The sequence below is a fragment of the Pteropus vampyrus genome, unplaced genomic scaffold (assembly GCF_000151845.1).
Source record: "Pteropus vampyrus isolate Shadow unplaced genomic scaffold, Pvam_2.0 Scaffold191, whole genome shotgun sequence".
Lineage (NCBI taxonomy): Eukaryota > Metazoa > Chordata > Mammalia > Chiroptera > Pteropodidae > Pteropus > Pteropus vampyrus.
The window spans coordinates 1,170,142-1,183,123 of NW_011888972.1; the positions used below are offsets into that span (position 1 = coordinate 1,170,142).

The 12,982-nt window shown below is 35.2% G+C and overlaps 1 protein-coding gene and 1 pseudogene across 12 annotated transcripts in view; one reads left to right on the forward strand and one right to left on the reverse strand.

The window, feature by feature from the left end:
• The window catches only part of EDA (ectodysplasin A), a 283,804-nt gene that overhangs the window by 194,781 nt on the left and 76,041 nt on the right, over positions 1-12,982 (reverse strand). The window lies entirely within an intron of this gene.
• On the forward strand, positions 12,531-12,649 carry LOC111746490 (annotated as a pseudogene).

The following is a 12,982-nucleotide window of genomic DNA, read 5'->3' on the forward strand; positions in this document are numbered from 1 at the left end:
CATAAAGGAGACACAGCTAAAATGCAAACCATGGGAGAGAAAGAAAGAAACAGAGAGAGACAGAGAGAGAAGGAAAGGGGAGACAGAGAATGAGAGAGACAGAGAGAAAATTAGAGCAAGAGAATGAGAGAAAACAACAGAAAATGAGAGAGGGGTAGAGAAAGATGGAGGGAGGGAGGAATAGTAGATCTTGGTTTTTGTAATTTACCTTTTATGACGAAATGTTTCTAGGACACTTGATATTTTGAAATACTGATAAATCAACTCCATTAGTGAAGCTTTTAGTATTTTATTTGTGGGATCTCTTCCTTCTTAATTACCAAAGAAAAGACTGTTTAGATGCTCCAGAGGACAGAGGAGCAAAAGTAAAAAGGTTCTAGAGCTCAAAGCCATGTATTTGTTTTTTCTTTTGTGATAGCTCTGATTAAAGGTTAGTTAATGGAAGACAGGAGGCAGAATCATTAGATGGCATGATCACCACTCTCAAATAGTATTAACTACAAGAATTACTGCTCTTATCTATTAGTGCGGTGACTTCCAAACCTGTCTACCAAATGTTCTTATATTATCCTCCAAAGGACCACATTTCTGAAAGATTCAATCTCCTACACAAATGGCATTTATTAATCATTCTTTAGATTTTATTAACTGAAAACATATCATAACTTCTGGTCCATATGAAATGATGAGTATTATCACATGTTGATAGAATTCCAAGGTGAATCATAGAAATTGGATATATTAATTAGTATGTGAAAACTGCTCAAAGATCCCTATTCCTGTCTTTCACAGACTCCAAATCAATTAAATGTGATCTAAAATATCCCATATAGTTCTACAGTGGGGAAAAAAAAGTGATGAAGAAATAAATTTTTCTATTCAGAAATCCAAAGCAGAGATGAAGAGGAGCTAGTTTCAGGGTTGGTGCTATCTGGACACCACTGTAGGCAGAGTGAGAGAGAGTAAAAAACATGGGTTCTAGAGTAGGCAGACCTGGGGGTGACTGCCAAATTCTACAAGAATATACCAGCTTGTGCCCTTAGGCAAGAAATTAAGTTTCAAATCTTTAACTGAAAATGTGGATGACATCACCTACTTTAAAGCACCATTATGAGGATCAGATTAGAAGTATATAAAGTACCTAGCAGTACTACCTTCCTTGCCCCACAACTCTTATTACTATAAAACACAGTGTCTTTTGCTTAGTGTCTAACATCCTCTTCTCAAAGATCATCTGCTGGCTGGTAAAACCAGTGAGTGAATACCATTGAGGGGTACAGTCCAGAGTACTTCTCTAGCTCCTTGCATTATTTCATTAAACTCTTATCTAACATGAAACCTTTTAAATTTATCTTTATTGGGGGGTGACATTTCTTAATAAGATTATATAGGTTTCAAGTGTACAATTCAATAACATGTCATATGTATAATTCATTATGTGTTCACCACCCAAAGTCAAATCTCCTTTCATCACTCCTTTACCCTTATCCACCTCCCCCATGAAACTGGATTATCCCATTTTACAGAGAAGAAAACTGAAACTCATAAGCAAGCCCTACGCCACTTCTATTTCTTTAGTAGAATTAGTATTTAAGTCAAGGTCATACTTAAGAAAATGCTTTCTTTCCACCATTTACAATTGTTTTAGTCCTGGCCTTCCTAAGCCTCTCTCCAGAAAGAATATTTGTAGAAAACATACTACTTCCTCACTTCTAAATCAATCAAATAACATGCAACTTTTAATTACCTGTTTTCTCTGTTAATTTTCTGGGTACAAAGATATGCCGAACTATCTATAACATTGCTTTAAGAGTTCATGCAGTAGAGTCATGCATTAGATAGTAGTGCTATGAACCAAAGAGTATAGTAATAATTCCAATGATAAGCCTTATGGGAGGCACAGGGTTTCAGAGTCAGACACCCTGAGTCAGAATTCCATATCTATCTGCTCCTGGCTTGCTATGTAATCTTGGAATAGATACTTCATCTTTTTGAGCTTCAGTTTCCTCCTCTGTAAAATTGGAATATAATACCTACTTCTAATTGTTGTCTGTAAGGATTAAATGAGACAATGCATTAAAAGGCATAGCACAATGCCTGGCACACAAATGTTCAATAACAAGTTGTCAGTTTTATTATATCACCTTGATATGCTGAAGAGTAAAACGCCAATACACTGTTTTCCTGAAAGATACATCATTCATACAGGGAAGGCTAGAGGGCTCAAAGCAGGGTGTCCAAATCAACAGGAGACATCCACTTGTTTTCTTCATCAGATATTACTGACATCACATCATTTGTGACCAGATAATTAAACTTCTCTTATAACACCAAAAGAATATTCTGGGAACATTATATAACAGTCTCTAAATCTGGTGTCTCATAAAATGTCTCCATCTCATGTAGCATGAAGTTTAAGTTCATTGATTCAGACCAGATGGAAATGTTAACACATTTCCAAAATTAGCCACCCTAAACTATTTCCAGCTCTTTATAAAATAAAAAACAGGCCATGGATATTCTGCTAATGCCTAGGTATTAGACACATCCACCTACCTGGAGTGAATTACCCTAAGACTTTATATGGATAGTTAACACTATCTTTGGTTATACTTCAATTTTTTAAAATCACACAATTTTAGAAACGTACTGGCATCATTTTCACTTGGATGGTGGTCGAGGAGGGCATTAGTTACAGAAAGCCAAAATATCATGGTGTCACACCAAGAACACTTAATGGAAGTTAGAGACTGACTTCTCATGTAATCTTAGCCCAGGGAATCAGCTATATAGCCCTTACTTTCCTTGTGTGCATAGTAAGTGAATCGACACAAGTGATCTCTTCCAGCTCTAAAAGTCTACCATCTTAAGTCTGTACATTAATACAAATAAATGAGAGTCCATACATACAAATTTTCAACTGCTAAATAATGTCAATATTTAGCTGTAACTACTAGATATTATGGTCCAATCCTTTTCTATATCCCTACCACAAGTGATACCTTAGGCAATTTCCCCACTGATTTATGGGAAGTAAAGACAGTAGTAGTAATAGTGGTGGTGGCAGTGGTGATGCTGGTAAAACTTATTTCAACTTCCTATGGACCATATCCCGTCAGAAACACCTAACAAATATTAACTCATTTAATCCTCACAACACTAGAAAGGATGTACACTTATTATCTCCACTTTGTAGAAGAGGAAGAGGAGGCAAAGTGAAGTGACTTGTTTTAACCACTGGAGGCAGAATTCAAACTTACAGTTTCAGCTCTTAATCACTATGCCAAAAGAAAGTAGCAGAAGAGCTAGACCAGGAATTCTACTTCCAGCCAAGACGGAGTAAAAGGGACCAAATTTACCCTCCCTCCTTAAACAACTAGAAAACCAGAAAGAAAGATATAAAACAACATTTAAAAAAAAAAAGATATTTGACAACATGTAGCACAGGATTGTAATTCCTCTAAAAAGGGAAATAAACAAGGTATATACATTTACTGCCCCAGTTTACTGTGTGGAGGTAGCTTTTAAGCCACAGTGCAAGGAGAGGGAATTCAAACAGAGCCCAGTAGTCTCCATGAGTTGAAGAGGCAGAGAATGGAGTTCAGAGAGGTCAATTTGGTTTGAAATTGTGGAGGAGAGTACAGGAGACAAGAGAACTGCATAGAGTATGAGATCCAGAGAGCTACAAAGAGGTCCCCTTTGAGTCCTTGGTTGATTGCCAAATTTGCCTATGCATGAGAGGGAGCTATTCGAAGCTAGGGATAAAACCTTCAGAAAAAATAGGGATGGGGAAACGACTTCTAGGATAGTGGCAAAAGGAACTCAACAGATTTTCAACCTAGCTAAAGAACCATATAAGTGGTGAAAAATTTTTAAAAGGTAACAACCATTAAAAGTCTCTGGAAATTGTCCAAAGTGTAAATAACAAATGAAGAAACATTTCTTCAAGAAAATGTACTAAATTTTGGTAAGAGCAATGAGATTCTGTTGCATTTAAGATTTGATCCATCCCCTGTCCCCACCCCCCAGCTCAGTGTGACAGAAACTCTACTCTGCAGCTGCAGCCAACAACACAGGGCTCTCTCTCCTCCCAGTTCACAACCTAGAGTTACAGTGTCATGTGGGGATGAGTGGCATTCCCACATTAATCATCTCGCAACTATGTGTTTCAGAAGCTCTAATTTGGGTGGGCATGGCTGAAAGACAGCCTTCTTCCACCCTGCTACCACTTGTAAGGCAGATACTCTACTCCAGGCATGGCAGGCCAACAATACTGGGCCTCAAATGCCTTCATCTCAGCTAACTTAAAAGATAAGGTTCCACACCAGGAGAGGAAAACCAAGAAGTCCAGAAGCAACCATCTCCACCCAGCACACCATGAATAAAGCAGGGATGTGAGAGGAGCAGGCCACTGTCTCAACCTCTACTCCTAGAGGAATGGGGTAGATCAGCGGTCTCCAACCTTTTTAGCACCAGGGACCAGCGCTCCTATGAGAATCTAATGCCTGATGACCTGAGGTGGAGCTGAGGCTGTGATGCTGGCACCGGGGAGTGGCTGCAAATACAGATGAAGCTTCGCTAGTTCACCCACTGCTTACCTCCTGCTGTGTGGCCCAGTTTCTAACAGGCCATGGACTAGTACCGGTCCACAGTCCATGAGTTGAGGACCCCGAGGGTAGGCATTTTTCCCAGGGGCACAGAAAGGCCATAAGAATAGAGGACTCCATAACTCTCCTAGAGGAAAGTTATGGAGTCCTCTATTCTTTTATTTGGAGCAGAGCATGAGGAAGTTCAAGCCTCAGAGCACTGAGGAAAACAATGTAGATTTTGGTGATAAGCTCTTAAGAAAGGACTGGTTGCTCCATGATAGCAAAACCATACATCAGCTAGAAGCCAAACAGATATAACCAGGGAAAGGTAAAGTTAACAGGAGGCTTCCTGGGATCAGAAGAAATCTCAATTATTGGTCTCAACACTACCCCTGCAATAGAGCCTGAATTTAATTGGATCAGATGGAGCAATTTATGCCCCAGTGCATTGTCAAAAACAATAAATCAGGTGGCAATTACTGACAGTAATAGCTGACTACGATAGCAACAGAGACAGACACCATAACAGAGAGATCAGAGAAAGAGACACTGAAATAGGATTCTGCTAAAACCGCTGCCATCTCAAAGTGATTATGCACATGACAAACTTGTGCCCTCTGAGGAGACACCAGAGGCGTCACACTGTGAGAAAAAATAGACTTCAATGAAATAGTATAGCCAAGTCATAAGCAACAAACAACAACAAGCCCTAGAAGGGGAGGGCTGTAATCAGTACTCATATTGCTATAATATGTCATCTCAAATGTCCAGTTTTCAACAAAAAAATTATAAAATATGCAAAGGAACAAGAAAGTATGACTAATAGAGAGGAACAAAATAATAGGCGATAGAAACGCTTCAAGAGGCCTCAGACGTCAGACTCAACAAATAAATTCATCAAAGCAAATAGTATAGATGTTTTAAAAAACTAAAGGAAATCATGATTTAAAATGTAAAGAAAGTTATCATAACAATGCCTTATCAAACACAGAATCGAAATAGATAAAAATTATTCTTAAAAAAGGACCAAAGACAAATTCTAGAGTTGAAAAATACAATAACTGAAGTGAAAAATTCACTAGAGAGGCTCAATAATAGATTTGTCAGGCAGAAGAAAGAATCATTGAACTTGAAGAAAGATCAGCAGATTAGATAATTCAAAGAACAAAGGACATGAAATAAACAAACAAACAAACAAACAAAGCCTCAGAGCAATGCAGAACTCCATTAAATATACTAACATATGTATACAGAGTATCAAGAGGAAACAGAAAAAGGCAGAACAAGTATTAGAAAAAATAATAACTGAAAACTTCCCAAATTTGGTGAAAAACATTAACCTACATATACAAGAAGTTCAATAAACTTTAAGATAAATGTAAAGAGAAAAAAACTTAAGAAAACCAGAATGGTAACAGGAAGGTTAATATAATAAATTCTACAAATATAAAACAGTTTTTTGTTATCTCAGTTTTTTAAAAAATATAAATTATATAAGATGATACATATACCAATGTATAATTGAGTTTGTAACATGTGTAGATGTAGCATGTATAACAATAATAATACGAAAAGGGGAGAAGGGAATAGAGCTATATATGGGTAAAGCGTCTATATTCCACAGGAATTAAGTCAGTAAAAATATGAACTGGATTATGATAAATTAAGATGTATATGGTAAGCCCTATAGCAACAATTAGTAAAGTAACTCAAATATAGTGAAAAAAATCATAAAAGTAATTAAATTATTACACTAGAAAATATTCACTTAGTGCAAAAGAAAGCATCAAAGTGCAAATACAAGTGGAAAAGGTACAAGACAGAAAACCAAAAGTAAAGTGACAGATGTAAATCCAACTACATCAATAACCTTAAAAATGAATGGTAAATAATCCAATCAAAAGTCAGAGATTGTAAGACTGTGTTAAAAAAGCAAGATCCAGCTCTATGCTGCCTATAGGACATATACTTTAGATTTCAAAGATATAAGTTGGTTGAATGTAAAAGAATGGGAAAAGATATTTCATGAAAAATCTGAGAAAGATGGAGTGGCTGTACTAATATAAAAGATTGACTTTAAAAAAATTACTAGAAAAACAAGTACATTATATAAAAATAAAAGAGTTGATCCATGAGGAATAATAATTATAAACCATGTATTTACCTAACAACAGAGCCCTAAAATACATGAAGCAGAATTTGACAGAACTGAAGGAAGAAATAGACAATTCAATAATAATAGCTGATGACTTTGATACCCCATTTTCAATAATGATTAGAACAACTAGGCAAAAGATCAACAAAGATATAGAAGACGTGGACAAAACTATAAAGCAAATAAATTTAACAGACACCAATAGAACAATTCATCCAACAAGAGCAGAATATACATTCTTTTCAAGTGTACACAGAACATATCCTAGACATTTATAAAACATATGCTAGGCCATAAAACCATCCTCAATAAATATAAGGAACATCAATCATACAAAGTATGTTCTCTGACTACAATGAAATGAAAGTAGAAATAAATAACAGAAATTAATTTGGGAAATTCACAAAAATGTGAAAATTAAACAATACGATTCTAAAAAATCCATGGATCAATGAAGTAATCACAATGAAAATTACAAAATGTTTTGAGATGTATAAAAATGAAGACACAACATACCAAACTTATGAGGGCAGCTAAAACAATGCTTGAGGTAGAGCTGTGTCTACATTCAAAAAGAAGAATGATCTCAAATCAATAAACTTCTACCTTAAGACATTGGAGAAGAAGCGCAATCCAAGCCCAGAGCAAGCAGAAGAAATTAAATGATAAAGATTAGAGAGAAGATGAGTGAAACAGGGAAGAGAAAAAAAAAAAGAGAAAAATCGATAAAACTAGAAATTGGTTATTTCAAAAGTTCTACAAAATTGGGAAACTTTTAGCTAGACTGACAAAGCCAGAGAAAATAATCAAATTAGTAGAATCAGGAAAAAAATAGGAGACATAACTACTGACCTTACAGATTAAAAATATGATATCTAAAATGAAAAGAATACTGATGAGATTTAACTATAGATTAGACACTGCACAAAAGGAACAGTAAACTTAAATACTAAGCAATAGAAACCACCCCCAAATGAAGCAGAGAGAGAAAAATGACTAAAGATAAAGGAAAAACAGATCATTGGACTCCTGGATGTAGATGAAGGTAGAAAAAAACAATGACCAAAAATTTATCAATTTATTAAAAATGATAAGCCTGAAAATTCAAGGTCAACAAATCTCAAGCAAGATAAACATAAAGAGAACCACACTAAGGCACCTATAATCTAATTCTTATAAACTAGTGATAAGAGAAAATGCTAAGAGCATCCAAATTAAAGGCATATTATATAGGCATACTTTGCTTTATTGTACTTTGCAGATATTGCATTTTTTTACAACATCCCACAAGCAAAAAGATTAAGACTGACTGAAGGCTCAGATGACAGCATTGTTTAGCAATAAAGCATTTTTTAATTATGGTATGTACATTTTTAGTCATAATGATATTGCACACTTAGTAGACCACAATATAGGTGGTCAGGAACCAAACATGCAATATGTCAGAGGTCTGCCTGTATAGAGGAACAAAGGTAAAAATGATCACAGATATCTTATCAGAAACTATGCTATTTAGAAGACAGTGAGTGGAGTGATATCTCTAAAATAAGGAAAGAAAAATCTGCCAACCTGGAATTCTTGACCCAGCGAAATTGTCTTTCAAAATTGAGCACTAAGTAGAGATGTTTTCAGGCAAACAAAAGCTGAAAGAATTCATTACCAGCAGACTTATGTTCTAAGAAATTTTAAATGAAGCTCTTCAGGCAGAAGAAAAATGATGCCAGAAGAAAACTTGGTTTATGTAAAGGAATGAAGAATACTATAAATGGTAAATGTAAAAGACCTTTTATAATTTAAAAAATCTCCTTAAAAGATAAATAACTGTTTAAAACAAAAATGCTAACAATGCCTTGTGGGGTTTATAGCGTGTGTAGAAGTAAAATGTATGCAGGATTACAATAGCATGAAGGGTGGGAAGGGCAAATAAAAGTATATTTTTGTGACTCGAATACTCATATCTATAAAGATATCTGCACGCCAATGTTCATAGCAGCATTATTCACAGTGGCCAGGACATGAGAGCAACCAAAGTGTCCTACGATAGATGATTGGATAAAGAAGCTGTGGTACATATATACAATGGAATATTACTCAGCCATAAGAAGAGATGAAATACTGCCATTTATGACAACATGGATGGACCTTGAGATAATCATGCTAAGTGAAATAAGCCAGACAGAAAATGTTGAAAATCACATGATATCACTTATATGTGGGATATAAACCTACAAGCAACAAATGAGCAGGACAAACAAAAAGAGACTCATGGACATGGACTATAGACTAGTGGTTACCAGAGTTTAGGGGGTCGGGAAGGAGGAGGGTAGTAGATGGGGTAAAGGGGGTCAAATATAGGGTTTAGGGGGAGAGTGAAGTGGGTAAAAGGGATCATATATATGGTAGCTGAAGGAAACTAGACTTTGGGTGGTGAACACACAATAGAATATACAGATGTCAAATGATTATGTACATCTGAAAATTATATGATCGTATTAACCAATGTTACCCTAGTAAACTTAATTTTAAAAAAAGCATATCTTTGTATAGGTCTTAGACTATATGTGAAGTAGTATAAAAGTTTAAGGAAGACTATAATAAATGCAACCTAGTGTAACCACTAAAAACAAAGAAGTATAGCTAATAAGACAATGGTGGAGATAAAGTCAAATTATAAAAATTTCAATTACTCCAAAAGAAAGCAAAAATAGAGGATAAAAGAACTAGAGAACAGATAGAAAAAAATAGAATCCAAGAGCAAAATGGTAGATTCAAACCCAAATGTTACCACAATTACATTAAATAAAAATTATCTAAACATTTAAATTAAAAGCCATAAATTGTCAAACTGGAGTTTTTAAAAAACACAAGCAAACTCTTTGCTGTCTCTGAGAGAGCTTACTTGAAATATAAATATTCAGTTAGTTTACAAGTGAAAGGATGAGTACAAGTTTTGGCCAAGATGGAGAAAGCCCACCACAGCCTATCTCTCCTGTAGATACAACTAAAAATGATGGACAAAATACAAAAAATCAAGTACGTGAAGAGTGAAAAGTAACAAAAAGCAGGTATATTGTGAAAGAGACTTAAAACTTAGAGAAAGGAGCCTGCACCAAGGTGGATGTCCAATATTTATTTTCTCTTGCAGATTTTCCTTGAGGGTGGATCCTAGTTGCAGAACTGCACAGTAGAGCACTGGTATGACTGGTGAAAATTTCAATGGAAACCCTGTGTTACCAGGCAGAGTAACCATAAAAAAGACCACAGAGTGAGGAGGGTAATTCTATTGTTTTTTTGTTTTGTTTTGTTTTGTTTTGTTTTCTCTAACAGCTTTGTCTAGTCATAGAGTTGTTTGGTAGTGATGGCTGTGTGAGCAGCTAAAAATTCAAGGAGATCTTGTCTTTCTGGCCAGAGGAACCAGAAAAGGGAGCACCCATGGCCTCAAGAGTGGGCTTGTGAAGGAAATTCTGTACAGGAGAGAGAGAAAAAGATCCCCTAATTCTGTGAATGAACCAGTCTTGTGCTCATCCCTAAGTGTGCATGTGCAGGAAAGACCCAAAGGATCATAACAATACTTTGAGGGATAAACTAAGACTTAAACTTCCACCCAATATTCAAACACCTGAGTGGCACACTGCACAGAACAAAAATAAAACAGAAAACTAATGACTTGGAAAACTGAACTGAAATTAGAATCCTCATCCACAGAATGCAGGATAGAACTTGTGGTCTGAACCTAACTTAGTTGAATGCCTTCTAAGAAAAGTTCTCTAGAGGATTATAATGTGACCCATAGTTTACATATAATTTCACAATGCCCGGGATACATCCCAAATTGCTCAACATGCAAAGAACCAAGAAAGTGTAACCATTTTCCAAGGGAAAAGCCAATAACAGATGCTATACCCTATATGACCAAGATGTTGGAATTTTGATAGACTTGAAAGCAGCTTATTACAAACATCCTAAGATGACCTCCTGATGATTTCTTATCTCCTAGTAGCCACAGCTTTGTGTAATCTTCTCTCCTTGAGTGCTGTATCTGTGATTTGCTTCTAAGCAATAGAATGTGGCAATGTGGTAAGATTTCACTTCAGTGATTATGTTATATAAGACTGTCTTAACGGACTACAGAGAGGGATTCTTTGCTGGCTTTGGAGATGCAAGCTGCTATGTGATGTAAGCTATCTATAGAGAGGCCAATGTGGCAGGAAACTGCAAGCTTCAAGGAGCTGAGTTGTGCCAACCACTTTGTAAGCTTGGAAGAGGACCCCCATCTCCTGATGAGAATGTAGTTCAGGTGACACATTGTAATTACAGCCTTGTGAGACCCTGAGCAGTTAGGCCATACTCAGACTCCTCACCCACAGAAACTGGGAAATAACGTGTGTTGTTTGAAGCTGCTAAGTGTCTGAAAATTTGTTATGCCGCAATAGAAAACTAATACATATCTATTGAAATTATGCTACATGCAGTAAAGGTAAACACATTTTAAATGAATGGAAAGATAGTAATTCCAGCAGAAAAAAATGAAATTATAAGAACAAAAATGTAAATTTTAGAATTGAATAATATAAGATCTCAATTTTTTAAAAAGTGACTGATGGACTCAATAGTACCATGCAAATGACAGAGTAAAGGGTCAGTGAGCTTTAAGACATATCAACAGAAATTATCCAACAAGAGTAACAGAGTTGAAAAAATATTGGGAAAAAAATAATAACATCAAAAGTACTAACAGTCAGGTCATTGGAATCCTAGAAGAAGAGATAGAAATGGGCATAGAAAATATATTTGAAGAAATGATTGAAAACTTCTCAAACTTGGTGAAAAGAATGTGTACAATATTTAAGAAGCTCAGCTAACTACAAAAGCATGATAAATCAAAGAAAACTATGCCTAGGCACATCATAACTAAAGTGCTGAAAACCAAAGATTTTTTTATTCTTTAAAATTACACATCACATATAGGGGAAAAACGATTAAAACAATAATGAATTTCCCATAAGAAGCCATGGGGTCAGAAGACAGTGGAAAAGCATATTTAAAGTGCTAAACAAATAAACTGTGAACCAAAACTTCTGTATACAGTGAAATAATCTTTGGAAATCAAGGCGAAATAAAGACATTTTCAGATGATGGAAAACAAAGAAAATTCTTCACCAGCTGATCTCCTCTAAAGGAAATTCCTCTAGGTGAAGGGAAATGATAGATAGAAACTTGATGTTAAAAAATGAGAGAGCAACAGAAATAGTAAATACCTGTGAATATTAAAAATTACACTCAAGTTCTTTAAAATCTGCACGAATATTGGAAGCAAGACTCATAATACAGTATGTGGAATTTTCAATGTATGTAGATGTGATACATGTAACAATGATAAAGTGGAGCTGGTAAACAGACCCATACAGTTGTAAGGCATCTACATTTTACTTGAAGTGGTACAACATTAACTCATAGTATTAGGTATGTACTTTGTCATTCATAGAGCAAGCACCAAAATATAAATATGAGATATTGCAAAATCACCAATAGATAAATTAAGATGGACTATTAAATCACTCTAATATTTAAAAAAAGCAGGAAATGGGAAACAGAATAGAGAGGACAAATCAGAAAATAAATAATAAAATGGTAGAATAAAGTCCAGCCATAAAAATAGTTACGCTGAATGTATATTGCATATGTAATAAAGGACAGATTGTCAAACTGGTTTTAAAAAACTACATGTTGTCTACAAGAAACCAATTTTAAATATAAAGACATATGAATTAAAAATAAAAGTAAGGGTATGCAGCCATGCTACCCTGAACAAGCCCGATCCTGTCTGATCTCAAAAGCTAAGCAGGGTTGGGCCTGGTTAGTACTTGGATGGGAGACCACCTAGGAAGACCAGGTGCTGTAGGTGTAAAAAATAAAAAAAATAAATAAAGGATTGTAAGCTGACAAGGTCCTTGCAATCCGTGAGGTCAACCAAGGGTTGCCTCACCTAAAAAACAATTAAATTAAATTAATTAAATTAAATTAAATTAAATTAAAATGAAGAAATATCATCTAAACTATAATTCAAATAAAGCTGAAGTAGCTATATTAAAATAAGACAAAGTAGGCTTCAGAATAAAGAGTATTACCAGGGATAAATAGGAACATTACATAATGATAAAAGGATCAATTCAGCAAGAAATCAAAACAATCATGAATATGTATGCAGCTAATAACAAAGCTTCAGAGTACATAAAGC